Source organism: Scyliorhinus canicula, chromosome 11 (genome assembly GCF_902713615.1).
Source record: "Scyliorhinus canicula chromosome 11, sScyCan1.1, whole genome shotgun sequence".
Taxonomy (NCBI): Eukaryota; Metazoa; Chordata; class Chondrichthyes; order Carcharhiniformes; family Scyliorhinidae; genus Scyliorhinus; species Scyliorhinus canicula.
The window spans coordinates 167,512,825-167,527,010 of NC_052156.1; the positions used below are offsets into that span (position 1 = coordinate 167,512,825).

General features: G+C 46.6%; 1 protein-coding gene across 1 annotated transcript in view; it reads left to right on the forward strand.

Moving 5' to 3' along the window:
• Positions 1-14,186, forward strand: part of sema3d (sema domain, immunoglobulin domain (Ig), short basic domain, secreted, (semaphorin) 3D) — a 372,874-nt gene that overhangs the window by 58,900 nt on the left and 299,788 nt on the right. Inside the window, exon 2 of the mRNA XM_038811982.1 lies at positions 2,800-2,872. The gene's annotated coding sequence lies outside the window, so the exon portion shown is untranslated. The remainder of the gene's footprint in view (positions 1-2,799; positions 2,873-14,186) is intronic.

Genomic DNA, 14,186 nt, shown 5'->3' on the forward strand with positions numbered 1-14,186 from the left:
GTCACTGTTACTCCCTATGGATGGGAGTTCAGTATTCCCAGTGATGTATTGGAACACAGAGAGCTGGATCGCTGTGACAGTTGGAAGAACCTCCTGCGCATGTTAATTCACAACTTCCACAGCGGCATTTTGAACTTCTACCCCAACAGCAAGGCTCAGATCACTGCGCCTGACTCAATCGTGGATCATTGGGCCTGACTCTATCCTGATGTTAGATACTGGGCCTCACTCTATCCTGGATCATTGGGCCTCATTCTATCCTGGATCACTGGGCCTGACTCTATCCTGGATCACTGGGCCTCACTCTCTCCTGGATCATTGGGCCTGATTCTACCCTGGATCACTGGCCCTGACTCTATCCTGATGCTGGATCACTGGGCCTGACTCTATCCTGGATCACTGGGCCTGACTCTATCCTGGATCACTGGGCCTGACACTACCCTGGATCACTGGGGCTGACTCTATCCTGGATCACTGGGCCTGACACTACCCTGGATCACTGGGCCTGACTCTATCCTGGTGCTGGACCACTGGGCCTGACTCTATCCTGGATCACTGGGCCTGACTCTACCCTGGATCACTGGGCCTGACTCTACCCTGGATCACTGGGCCTGACTCTATCCTGGATCATTGGGCCTGACTCTATCCTGCATCACTGGGCCTGACTCTATCCTGGATCACTGGGCCTGACTACCCTAGATCACTGGGCCTGACTCTATCCTGGATCACTGGGCCTGACTCTATCCTGGATTACTGGGCCTGACTCTATCCTGGTGCTGGACCACTGGGCCTGACTCTATCCTGGATCACTGGGCCTGACTCTACCCTGGATCACTGGGCCTGACTCTACCCTGGATCACTGTGCCTGACTCTATCCTGGATCATTGGGCCTGACTCTATCCTGGATCAATGAGCCTGACTCTATCCTGGATCACTGGGCCTGACTCTATCCTGGATCACTGGGCCTGACTCTATCCTGGATCATTGGGCCTGACTCTACCCTGGATCACTGGGCCTGACTCTATCCTGGATCACTGGGCCTGACACTATCCTGGATCACTGGGCCTGACTCTATCCTGGATCACTGGGCCTGACTCTATCCTGATGCTGGATCACTGGGCCTGACTCTATCCTGGATCACTGGGCCTGACACTACCCTGGATCACTGTGCCTGACTCTATCCTGGTGCTGGACCACTGGGCCTGACTCTATCCTGGTGCTGGACCACTGGGCCTGACTCTATCCTGGATCACTGGGCCTGACTCTATCCTGGATCACTGGGCCTGACTCTACCCTGGATCACTGGGCCTGACTCTATCCTGGATCACTGGGCCTGACTCTATCCTGGATCACTGGGCCTGATTCTATCCTGGATCACTGGGCCTGACTCTATCCTGGATCACTGGGCCTGACTCTATCCTGGATCACTGGGCCTGACTCTCTCCTGGATCACTGGGCCTGACTCTATCCTGGATCACTGGGCCTGACTCTATCCTGGATCACTGAGCCTGACTCTATCCTGATGCTGGATCACTGTGCCTGACTCTATCCTGGATCACTGGGCCTGACTCTATCCTGATGCTGGATCACTGGGCCTGACTCTATCCTGATGCTGGATCACTGCGCCTGACTCTATCCTGGATCACTGGGCCTGACTCTATCCTGGATGACTGGGCCTGACTCTATCCTGGATCACTGGGCCTGACTCTATCCTGGATCACTGGGCCTGACTCTATCCTGGATCACTGGGCCTGACTCTATCCTGGATCACTGGGCCTGACTCTATCCTGATGCTGGATCACTGGGCCTGACTCTATCCTGGATCACTGGGCCTGACTCTATCCTGATGCTGGATCACTGGGCCTGACTCTATCCTGGTGCTGGATCACTGGGCCTGACTCTATCCTGATGCTGGATCACTGGGCCTGACTCTATCCTGGATCATTGTGCCTGACTCTATCCTGGATCACTGGGCCTGACTCTATCCTGGATCACTGGGCCTGACTCTATCCTGGATCACTGGGCCTGACTCTATCCTGGATCACTGGGCCTGACTCTATCCTGGATCACTGGGCCTGACTCTATCCTGGATCACTGGGCCTGACTCTATCCTGATGCTGGATCATTGGGCTCTATCCTGTCCCCACCATTCTCCATGCTCCCCCCTCCCGCCACACATCCCTCCCACCTCCCCCCATCCAGCCCCAGAGCTAATATGGTGCATGTTTGGGCCCGGTTTACTCAGGTGGATCTGGTGAGTCTGAAAATTTTCTAACTCGAGCTTCCTACCTCGGTACCCAGATCTGATCCCAATTATTGGTATCCTTGTCACAATTAATTAATTGATCATGGCTATAATGAGTAGTTGTGCCTTTTGTGTTTTAGCGGTTGTACTGAAAGTTATAAAAATATTCTACCAATAGATGACATGACTGAGTTACTCTATAAACCTCTCTGACGTTTAGAGATTGAGTAAATCACATCTTGTTTGCTTGTTTAAAACATGAATCAAACCATGGCTTTAAGGCTGACACATGAATATTAAAAAATGTTGCAGTGGGTAAGGTTTCATGTCATTAATGTAGGAAGAGTAAAGAAGGTTTCACGTCAAACACATCAGTGCTATCACTTTGTTTAGATGGAGATACATCCAGGGGCTTTGGGGCTAATACCTCTGACACAAGTTTATCTTAATGCAGACTTCACCTGCAAAAGCTTTGCTGTTTCTAAAATTATAAATCAACGTCTTTGTTTTGGAATAGGAAGTGTTAAAATGTATTTTATCTTTGATTTCAACAGGATGGTGGCCTCATTTTCAGCAACCCATTGTTAAACTCTAAAACTTCAGCCAATCAGTGGCAGGGCATTCGAGGTGAGTTTGTGATTTTTCATCATCAATATCATAGCAGAACAAGAGGAAATAATTGTATAGGAACATTTAAGTTCCCATTACTTCATCACTCCCTCTATTCTCCCTCACAGCTTCTTCTTTTGCCCTCAGACACTTTCTCCTGTCACCACTGTTCTCAGACTCTGTCTGCTACTTGTACAGCCTTCCCCTCCAGACACACAATGGTACATGCTTCCTCAGTGACTGGGTCACCTGGAGTACCTGGGTCACATGGTAGTATTGAGCTGAACACATTTCCAGTTTGGCTGCTGGCCTGAGCTGCACTGACCATGTTGACCGATCCGTATAACTGACCTCAGGGTCGCAGTGTCGAGCTATCAGCTGTTTTTCTCAATTCCCTCATGACTTGTGCCGGGAAATGCAAGGCTATTGGACAAAGGCAGGATAATGAACATAACTCTTTGTTTCTCCTGGTAGGGGAGGCAGTGGTGTAGTGGGATTGTCACTGGACTACTAATCCAGAGACCCAGGGTAATGCTCTGAGGATCCAGGTTCCAATCTGGAGTTAGAAATCTAATGATGACCTGGAAACCATTGTCAATTGTCCTAAAACCCATCTGGTTCACTAATGTCCTTGAGGGAAGGAAATCTGTCGCCAGTACCTGGCCTGGCCTACATGTGACACCAGACCCATAGCAATGTGGTCGGTTCCTAACTGCGCTGAGTGCCCAGCCAGTGATGCCCACATCCCACGAACAAATTTAAAAAAAATAAATCAAACTCTGAATTGATAGATTCACAAGAGACCATGGTGGCATTGTAGTAACGTCAGTGGATTTGCATTCTAGGGACATGGGTTTAAATCCCACCATTGCATTCAATTAATACATCTGGAATTATAAAACTAGCTTCAGCAACAATATAAAAACCCCAGCTCGTTCACTAATGCCTTTAGGGAGGAAATCTGCCATCTTCACCTGCTTCACATGTGACTCCAAACCCACAGCAATGTGATTGAATCTTAACTGCCCCCTGAAATGGCCGAGCAAACCACTCAGTTCTGTGGCAACAAATACTGTCTGTACTAGAGACGGCCACATCCTATGATAGGATTTTTTTTTAATGTTGCCTTGTTGCTGTGATAGGTGGTGCTTTCCTGAGGTCGGTGTTGAGGCTTGTAGCTGGGCAGAGTAAAGGGAGTTTTGCACCGTACCTGGATCTGCTACACTCCATCCCATTAGGTGTCTGAGCTTATTCCAGCTTCCAGTGTCAGATCAATGAGAATTAATTTCACTCTTCCTCCAGAGAAGCATGAGGAATAGGTGAAGAAAAGGAATGGCTCCTTTTTCTGACCTAATTTTCCCATACTTTTGCCTGAATAACCCACTGGGAACTGAACTGCAGGTTTCAGGAATTTCATTATACCTGGTTTAAGCGATGACATAGCGATTATTTTAACAATTCGCATTGCAAAACATTTGCGTAACAAAATTCTCGTTCATGTTACAAAACCGGCTTTTTCAAACATTGATTCACACTTTGATTGTGAAACTGATTTGAAACATGAAATTCGCACCTCTGTTATGAAAGCTGTCTCGAATGCTATGAAATTTACATTTGCAGAATGGGTAAGCAACGGTGAACAGATTTTTCCCTCTGTTAACCAATTATTCACAGTTTTGCAGGATAGAGTTGCGACTGCATGGGGAGTGATTGACTCCTCAATGTTCCAAACACCACAGGACAATTTCAGCAGCAGGATCGCTATCCATTTGCTTCCCACCTGCATTTCTAAACTCACTTTTTGAAAAGGGATTTTTGTACTATAGAACAAGCTTTTGCCACTTCTTCAGGGGCTGGTTTAGCACAGTGGGCTAAAAAGCTGTATTTTAAAGCAGACCGAGGCAGGCCAGCAGCGCGGGTTCAATTCCCGTAGCGGCCTCCCCGAACAGGCGCCAGAATGTGGCGACTAGGGGCTTTTCACAGTAACATCATTTGAAGCCTACTTGCGACGAGCGATTTTCATTTCATTTCTTTAATCCAGAGTTAACATCATTCACACCCCGAGATGGAATTAATATGATAGAATTCTTCACGCAGGATAATGGAGCGACTTGAAGTTTAGGCTCCAATATAAACATGGAAACAAGTTATTCGAAGAACTGCTTGTGTACCAGGGAGAGGGGTGAAGGGCAGTTCTGTGGTGGTGGAAGCTTTCTTCTTTGAGTAGCAAAATCATAAACCCATTCTTCATGAAAAGATTGATTCTGGTGCATATAATTGATTAAATCTTTCCTGGTGTTTTTTTTTAAATTAAGGGGCAATTTAACATGGCCAGTCCACCTAGCCAGCACATCTTTTTGGGTTGTGGGGGCAAAATCCACGCAAACACGGAGAGAATGTGCAAACTCCAAACGGACAGTGACCCAGAGCCGGGATCGAACCTGGGGCCTCAGCGCCGTGAGGCAGCAGGGCTAACTCACTGCGCCACCGTGCTGCCCTTTCGTTCTTGGTGATAATTAAAAAGAGGCCATTAGATTCCTGGAGGAAAAAAGTTTTGTTTTTAATGATGGCCAAGTGATCAATTACATTTTCACTGGGTCTGAATATTATTTTCACCACCGTGCAGTATTTAAACTTTCTGATTCTAAAGGGGTGGAATTCAATTAATCCACCTAAAGCCGATGATAATTGATGCGGATAATCTAAATATGCATCAAAATGTTTTGAGATTATTTAAGTGTAATGTTGTGGATACAGATTCAAAATACCAAAGGACAATCAAGTATTGAGGATTAATTTATCTGAATTGACATAGTCACTAAACTGCAAAGAATGGGGTTGGTATTACCCTGATTCATATTCAGCCTCTGTGAGAATGTGCAGACAGTTTGCTTTCACACTGAATAATCTGGAAGTTGAATATTTTGAGATTGTGCTCAGTTTGCCTATGTGTGTGTGCGTGTTTGGGGGGGGGGGGGTCAGATAAGTGTCATCAGCAGAGAATCGGGCGAGTGCAGTTTGCTCTGGAGCTGCTGACAGCCATCTGCGTTTTTGAGAACAGCCTCGGCATGAACAGACACGTGTCACCTGCAGCTGCAACTAACTTGTTATTTCTAACAACTTGATGGGTTGTCTAACTGCAAACAGTTGTTGTTCCCCTCAGGGAGTCAAAAACAACCGAGAGAACATCCTACAATATTTGATTTAAAGAAAAATCTTGCATTCCTATGATGTCCTTCACAATTTGAGCACATCCTGAGCAGCGAAACACTTTGTGAAGCATAGTCACTGCAGTCAGGACATCTAATTTGTGCACAGCAAGATCCATTCAATGGCAGTATGATAATGACCAGATAATCAACTCTTCTTCAGTCATGATGATTGAGGGATAATTCTTGGCCAAGATGGGAGAACTCCCCGACTCTTTTCAAAGCGTTTTATGCTCCAAAAGAAAGTTCCATGTCAAATCGGAAAGTTCGGTTGACCCAGCCTATTCGACCATGACCCCTTATCTACCCCATCACCATGCCCAAGTCTACTATTGTTCTGTTAGCACTGATCATGTTCAAATTACTTTGTGGAGGCAAAGAATCATTTTCAACTACAGGTGAAACAAAATGAGAGCATTGTTTTTGAATTTCTACCTGTGTGTTTGCTTTTTAGTCATTTTATTCTAGAAGATACATTAAAATGTTAAAGTGTGTGAAAAATAAGAAGAACTTTTCATACTTTGCATTTTTTTCCTTTATTTTAGAATTATAGAACATTACAGCGCAGTACGGGCCCTTCGGCTCTCAATGTTGCGCCGACCCGTGAAACTATCTGAAGCCTATCTGACCTACACTATTCCATTTTCATCCATATGTCTATCCAGTGACCACTTAAATGCCCTTAAATTTGGCGAGTCTACTACTGTTGCAGGCAGGGCGTTCCACACCCCTACTACTCTCTGAGTAAAGAAACTGCCTCTGACATCTGTCCTATATCTACCACCCCTCAATTTAAAGCTATGTCCCCTCGTGTTGGTCATCACCATCCGAGGAAAAAGACTCTCACTGTCCACCCTATCTAATCCTCTGACTATCTTATGTGTCTCTATTAAGTCACCTCTCAGCCTTCTCCTCTCTAACAAAAACAACCTCAAGTCCCTGAGCCTTTCCTCGTAAGATCTTCCCTCCATACCAGGCAACATCCTAGTAAATCTCCTCTGAACCCTTTCCAAAGCTTCCACATCCTTCCTATAATGTGGTGACCAGAACTGCGCGCAGTACTCCAGGTGCGGCCGCACCAGAGTTTTGTACAGCTGCAGCATGACCTTGTGGCTCTGAAACTCAATCCCCCTACTGATAAAGGCTAGCACACCATATGCCTTCTTAACAGCCCTATTAACCTGGGTGGCAACTTTCAGGGATTTATGTACCTGGATGCCGAGATCTCTCTGTTCATCTACACTACCAAGAATCTTGCCATTAGCCCAGTACTCTGCATTCCTGTTACTCCTTCCAAAGTGAACCACCTCACACTTTTCCGCATTAAACTCCATCTGCCACCTCTCAGCCCAGCTCTGCAGCTTATCAATGTCCCTCTGTATCCTATAACATCCTTCAGAACTATCCACAACTCCACCGACCTTCGTGTCATCTGCAAATTTACTAACCCATCCTTCTACACCCTCCTACACAATTGTTCAGAAATGGGTTTAATTGTTCCTGACCCAAGCACAAGACAAGCAGGGGATTAAGGTCCATTCAGAGGCTGAGATGTTTGTTTGTGTTGTACGCCGATGCATATTGTAAAAGCAAACACATTTTGTTCTAGTTGTCAGGATGAGGGATGAGTCCCAGGTCCCAGCCCACAAACAACACCAAAACATTTGGAAGATTTGCATGGCTACCAGAAACATCCTCTGAATGCTTCATCTACTCTGGTATTCAACCAGGTTCTTTACCTAATAGAAATGGGCTGAATATATTTTGTACAACAATTTGAAGCAGTAGTAAGATTGGAAACACAAGTCACAAACATGGAAACGCACTTATTGATGGGTTTGCAGCATTCACAATGGTAGAAACAAACTGTGTAATCAGTTTTTAATCAATAAACAAATGGAAAGGATAGATCAGGGAACAGGACAGAGGACTTTTACTGTGTTTCATTTGATTTGATTTATTATTGTCACATATATTAGTATACAGTGAAAAGTATTGTGCTGGATTCTTCCAAAATGGGGCTATGTCCCTACGCCGGCTTAGAAACGCTGGAATTTCACTCTCGAGTTTTCAATGAAAAAGAACAGCCGATTCACTGACCTGCATGGGGCTAGCAGGGACCAAGAGAGACTCACGCAGCTTTAGCTGTGGATACGGTCCACCGCACTTCCTGTCTGGAGTCCGTGCATGCGCACAGCAGTACCTCCAGCGGCCGCACCGAGCGCCATGGCGCACTCAGACCGCGGAGGCAGCTTTGAAATGTAGGTCCCCCTGATCGGCTGCACGTCCGAGGATCCATCCAGCACGATCTCTCCCCCGGCCGCCCATAAGGCCCCCCACCCCACCCCCCCACTGTGCCTGATCCCCCGCCCCCCACCAGGGCAGCCACAATTTTGGTGCGGGGCTGCGGAGAATCCAGCCCATTGTTTCTTGCATGCTATACAGACAACACATATCGTAATAGGGAAGGAAGGAGAATGCACTGGCTGAGGTTATTCATGAAGACCCCGGCTTCGTGAGAATGTGTGAGCTTTCGAGGAGAATGTGGCAGCTTTCACACAAATACAGAACATGGGGCATGGCACCAACATGGTCAACGTACACTCTTCCTCTCCTGCCTGCAGTGTAATACAGCATTGTTGCGATAACTTTCATAACTTTCATGTGGCACAGTGCTACTAGTTGTGTGCCATATGGATTTTCAACCATACAGAGAGATAAAATGTTCTCTCTATGTTTTGCACAATACGTGTTTGATTGAATCATAATTCACCTTCTAGGTTTTGTTACGTTTGCTGCACTCACAATGCTATTGCTGACTGAATGTCGGGGCACACTTAACTTAGCTAAAAGAAGAATTTGAAAGTTCTCTGAGAGCTTTGTAATTACCAACTCACAGCATAGTTTTGTATAAAGAAAGCCCTTCAACACATTTGATCACAGCCATTCAGAAATCTATCCATGCTGTTTTCTCCAGTTACCCGCCTGAACAACACACTCCAGCTGTTCACCATGTCTTGTATCAGGAAATATTTGCTGGTATTTTCTATATCTATAAACCTGGTTCACCTTACCCTGCTACTGAGATGGATCATTTTGGGTTTGCTTTATCTCAATAAAGCATCATTTTATGAATTTCCTTACTTTGAAAATAATGAACTGTAGCTTCTTCCTGGATGGATCGCAGAGTAGAGATGAATGTCATTGGATACTTGACTGTGTGGAACAACACAGAGCAATCAGTGGCACAGTCACGAATTACACTTTACTATCAGAACAATTGGCTGCTCCAACCTGCACTATTTCTGCTCATTGAGTGGTTATTTAGGTAAATGAATATTCTTTCAGAAACTTTCCAATTGGTGCTCCAGGAATTGTTTTTAGTAAATGTAAATATCACCACAGTCCCAGATGACCATAGGCTGCTTTCCCCTTTCAGGGGGAGAGCTGACTGGTGGTGATTTAACCTGAGGGTCACCACACCTCAGACGAAGGGCAAGGTTGAGAAGTTGGGCCTTCATGAATAACCTCAGCCGGTGCACACTAACTCACCCAAGCTAATAATAATAATAATAATAGCTTATTGTCACAAGTAGGCTTCAATGAAGTTACTGTGAAAAGCCCCTAGTCGCCACATTCCGCCGCCTGTTCGGGGAGGCTGGAACGGGAATTGAACTTGTGCTGCCGTTCTTGTTCTGCATTACAAGCCAGCTGTCTTAGCGCACTGCTGGAATAAACATGTTTGATATTCCTTTAGGTAGGTTTCAAATAAAAGGGTAAAACACTACACCACTACACGATGAGAAAGTAATTTCACCTCCGAAATTAAACATGGGGCGGAATTCTCCACTCCCGGGAAAAATTGTGAAGGCCGCCGTGTACTCAGCCGAGTTTCACAACGGCCTCGGAGGCCGCTCCTCTCACCGTATTCACCCCCACCCTGGGGGTTAGGAGCGGCGCTCCATAACACTCGTCCGCCGGGCGTCGCGTTGAGAGTGACGCGACGGCGGCGCCTATGTGACATCAGCCGTGCATGCGCAGGTTGGCCGGCTCCAACCCGCGAATGCGCGGCTGACGGCACGACGGCTGACGGCTCAAACCCGCGCATGCGCGGTGGCCGGCTTCCGCTCCGCTGCCCCGCAAGACGTGGCGGCTTGATCTTGCGGGGAGACGGAGGGGCAAGAATGCATCTCTTTGAGACGCCGGCCCAACGATCGGTGAGCACCGATCACGGTCCAGTCCCCTCCCGAGCACGGCCGTGGTGCTCACTCCCCTCTCCGCCCCCCACAAGCTTCAAACGTGCCTTTGGCGCCATGTTCACGACGGCAGCGACCAGGTATGGTTGCCGCCGTCGTAAAATGGCCGCGAACGGCAGGCCGCTCAGCCCATCCAGGTCGGAGATTTGCCGGTCGGCGTGAAAAACGGCGAGCAGCGATTCTTCCGAGCGGGGGGGTGGGAGAATCGCATGGGGTGCCAGGGCGGCGTGAAATGAGTCGCCCGGCCCTCCCGCGATTCTCCCACTCGGCGTGGGAAGCGCAGAATCGCGCCCATGAACTTTGAAATGCAAAACATGGTTTTGGGCAATTCCATTCACTTTTGAGATACACCTAAGATGGGGACATTTGAGTGATGCTCTAACGTTTGATGTTTGTTTTGGGAAGTAAATGATCATTGAGGGTGACACTAGTTTAGCTGGTCGAGGTTCCATTTTGCCTTTTAATTTAAACCTGCGGATTTTGCATCAACACATCCTCCCAATGTGGCTATGGAAACGTGGAGCGTTACATTTTTCCTTTGAACTCAAGACCAGCTGGCATCAAGTTACAGCTAATTAACTCATGTGGCATGTGTTCGTGCGTGTAGCAAGGCAGCTGGAGACAAGTGATCATTTGGATGAGCCTGTTGATACAAGTCTGGTTAAAACCCACTTTTATCAGCGTTGAATTTAATCTGACATGGCGATTTAGTTTCTTCTTACTCTATATTCACGTCATCAAAGCTAATTCTTACCACATTAATAGTGCACAGTCTAAATTAATGGTTGGAAATTCAAACACTGGTTTTAAATAGGGATAAGTGCCAGGTGGTACATCTTTTTGTGGTGTATTTATTATTTAAAAGGAAACTATTATGTTGAATTATTAGATAATCCTAAATAGCATGAAAGTAATTACTTGACTTGACCTTTGCTAGAAGGAAAAGCTTGCATTGGTGTAGTAACATCAAAGAGCACTTTACTCTGAATTAGTTCTCACTGCTTTAATGCAGACAGCTTAAGAGTCAATATTCACACAACAATGTTTCATACAGCAATGGGATAGTGGCCACAAACCTTATGTTGTTCATTGAGAGATCGATCTTGACCAGGGCACAAGGCAGGGCCATGGGATTGTTTACTTGGGTTAAGGTCTGATCTGCAAGACAGCACCACCCACAATGCAATGCTCCCTCAGCCCTACACCGCAGTGTCCGCTTGGGTTACATGCTCAAGTTTCAAAAATGGGACTTGAACCTGTAACCTCCCAAATCGGAGGCAAGAGAGCTACCCAGTGACAATTTCCATTTTTGTGCTTGAAAACATCTATTTGCAGGCGGTTGGTGAGTGGATATTTTCTCTGTGATTCTCCTCCTCTGTCACATTGTGAATGCTCACTTCACGTCACCGTGACAAACATTCTGATATGAAATCAGACAATTGGGCCGAATCTTCCTCTGGACTTGGGAAACCTTCACCAATGTGTGACTTCACACACCATCTTTGTCTTTTTATTTTTTTTTAAAATTTAGATTACCCAATTATTTTTCCAATTAAGGGGCAATTTAGCGTGGCCAATCCACCTACTCTGCACATTTTTTTGGGTTGTGGGGGCGAAACCCACGCAAACACTGGGAGAATGTGCAAACTCCACACAGACAGTGACCCAGAGCCGGGATCGAACCTGGGACCTCAGCGCCCGTGAGGCAGCTGTGCTAACCACTAGGCCACCATGCTGCCCGACCATCTTTGTCTTTAAGCACTGGGCTTGAGTTGGCTGTGCAGTTTGCGAACTGCAAACCATGAAGGAGGAGTGTGGCAATGGAGGCGAGCCAGGTAGAAGGGCCACCTCAGTTCTCCAACACCGTATCTGCCAGTTCCCCAAACTGGTTACACGTCCTCTAAAACTCATCTCTCACCTCCTGCACCTCTGACACCCACACCTCCATGCCAGTCCATACACCATCAGATAATAATTGCCACCCCATGGCACCTTTATATTCCCTCCATTAATCCTTAGCCACTCACCCAGTATGCCCACTATCACTGCAAAATATTTTACATTCCTTGGCAGATAAAGTGAACCATATCACTGATTCACATAAAAAGCAATTGCATTCTGCTGAATGAATACAATCGTGTAATGTTTATATTCCTATTGGCTGATAACAGAAACTACAGCAAAAGAATCTAACCATTTACACTTGACATTCAATGGCTTGACCATTGCTCCCACTATCAAAATCCTGGGGATGAACATTGACCAGAAATTTAACTGGACCAGCCATACAAATATCAAAACTATGAGAGCAGATGCGAGACTGGGAAATCTGCAACACGTAACTCACCTCCTGACTCCCCAAAGCCTGCCTACCATCTATAGGCTGGGTTAAGATCCTGGAACTCCCTCCCTAACTGCATTGTGCGTGTATCTATACTCCAGGAACTGCAGCGGTTCCAGATGACAACCCACCATCACCTTCTCAAGGGAAACTAGGAATGGGCAATAAATGCTGGCCGAACCAGCGATAATGATAATAAAAATTATAATAATGGTAATAACCTTTATTATTGTCACAAGTAGGCTTAAATTAACACTGCAATGAAGTTTCTGTAAAAATCCCCTACTCGCCACATTCCGGCGCCTGTTCGGGTACACGGAGGGAGAATTCAGAATGTCCAAATAAGCCAACGACGTTCACTGTACGTGCAGAGTGGAATGCATTGACACCGCTGTCGAGGCACTGGAACTTTGCATTCTGGCATGCACCTGGCACTGGCTACGATTTTCTCCCATGACCATTTCACTGCCCGTTCACCTTTACTGATTCCGGTGTCTCTGAAACAGAGAATCCATCCCCAGGGCATCATGTCTTCGGAGTAAATTTAAGTGCAGGTTGTCTGAAGAATCCGAGGTCTTAATCCACCATTTGGGCAGCACGGTAGCACAAGTGAATAGCATTGTGGCTTCTCAGGTCCAGGGTCCCAGGTTCGGTTCCCGGCTGGGTCACTGTCTGTGTGGAGTCTGCACGTTCTCCCCGTGTCTGCGTGGGTTTCCTCCGGGTGCTCTGGTTTCCTCTCACAGTCCAAAGACGTGCAGGTTAGGTGGATTGGCCATGATAAATTGCCCTTAGTGACCAAAAAGGTTCGGAGGGGTTATTAGGTTACGGGAATAGGGGGGAAGTGAGGGCTTAAGTGGGTCAGTGCAGACTCGACGGGCTGAATGGCCTCCTTCTGCACTGTATGTTCTATGTTTATATCCAATCATCCCATGGTGCAATCAATAATCATCCCCATGGTGCAACTGATGCCAATATCCCCTAAATTCATTTTAAAGGATCAGGATTGTGATGGAACACTTTCCCCTTACCGAGATGAGGGTGGCTCCAGCAACACTCTCAGAAGCTTCACACCATCCAAGACAAAGTAGTCCACTCCACCAAAACTCCATCCACCACATTAAACATTAACTCCGTCCTCCACCACAACACAGTGGCAGAGTTATGGCCTATATACAAGATGCACTGCTGCAATTCACCAATGATCCTTCAACAGAGTCTTCCCAACCTGTGACCTCTCCCACCTAGATGGACAAGGGTAGAAAATACATGGAAAGGTCACTAACTGCAAGCTTCCTTTGATGCAACACACCATCCTGACCTGAAAATATATCACTGTCCCTTCACTGTGCCTGGATCCAAATTCTTGTTTCCCTTCCCAACAACATTGTAGGTGCACCTGCACCTCATGGACTGTTGCAGTTCAAGAAGATGGCTCACCGTAACACTTCAGAAGGGTAATTTGGAATGGGCTAGCAATGCCAACACGCAAGAAAGGCTTTTGAAAATCCTGTTTGTACAACTTCTTG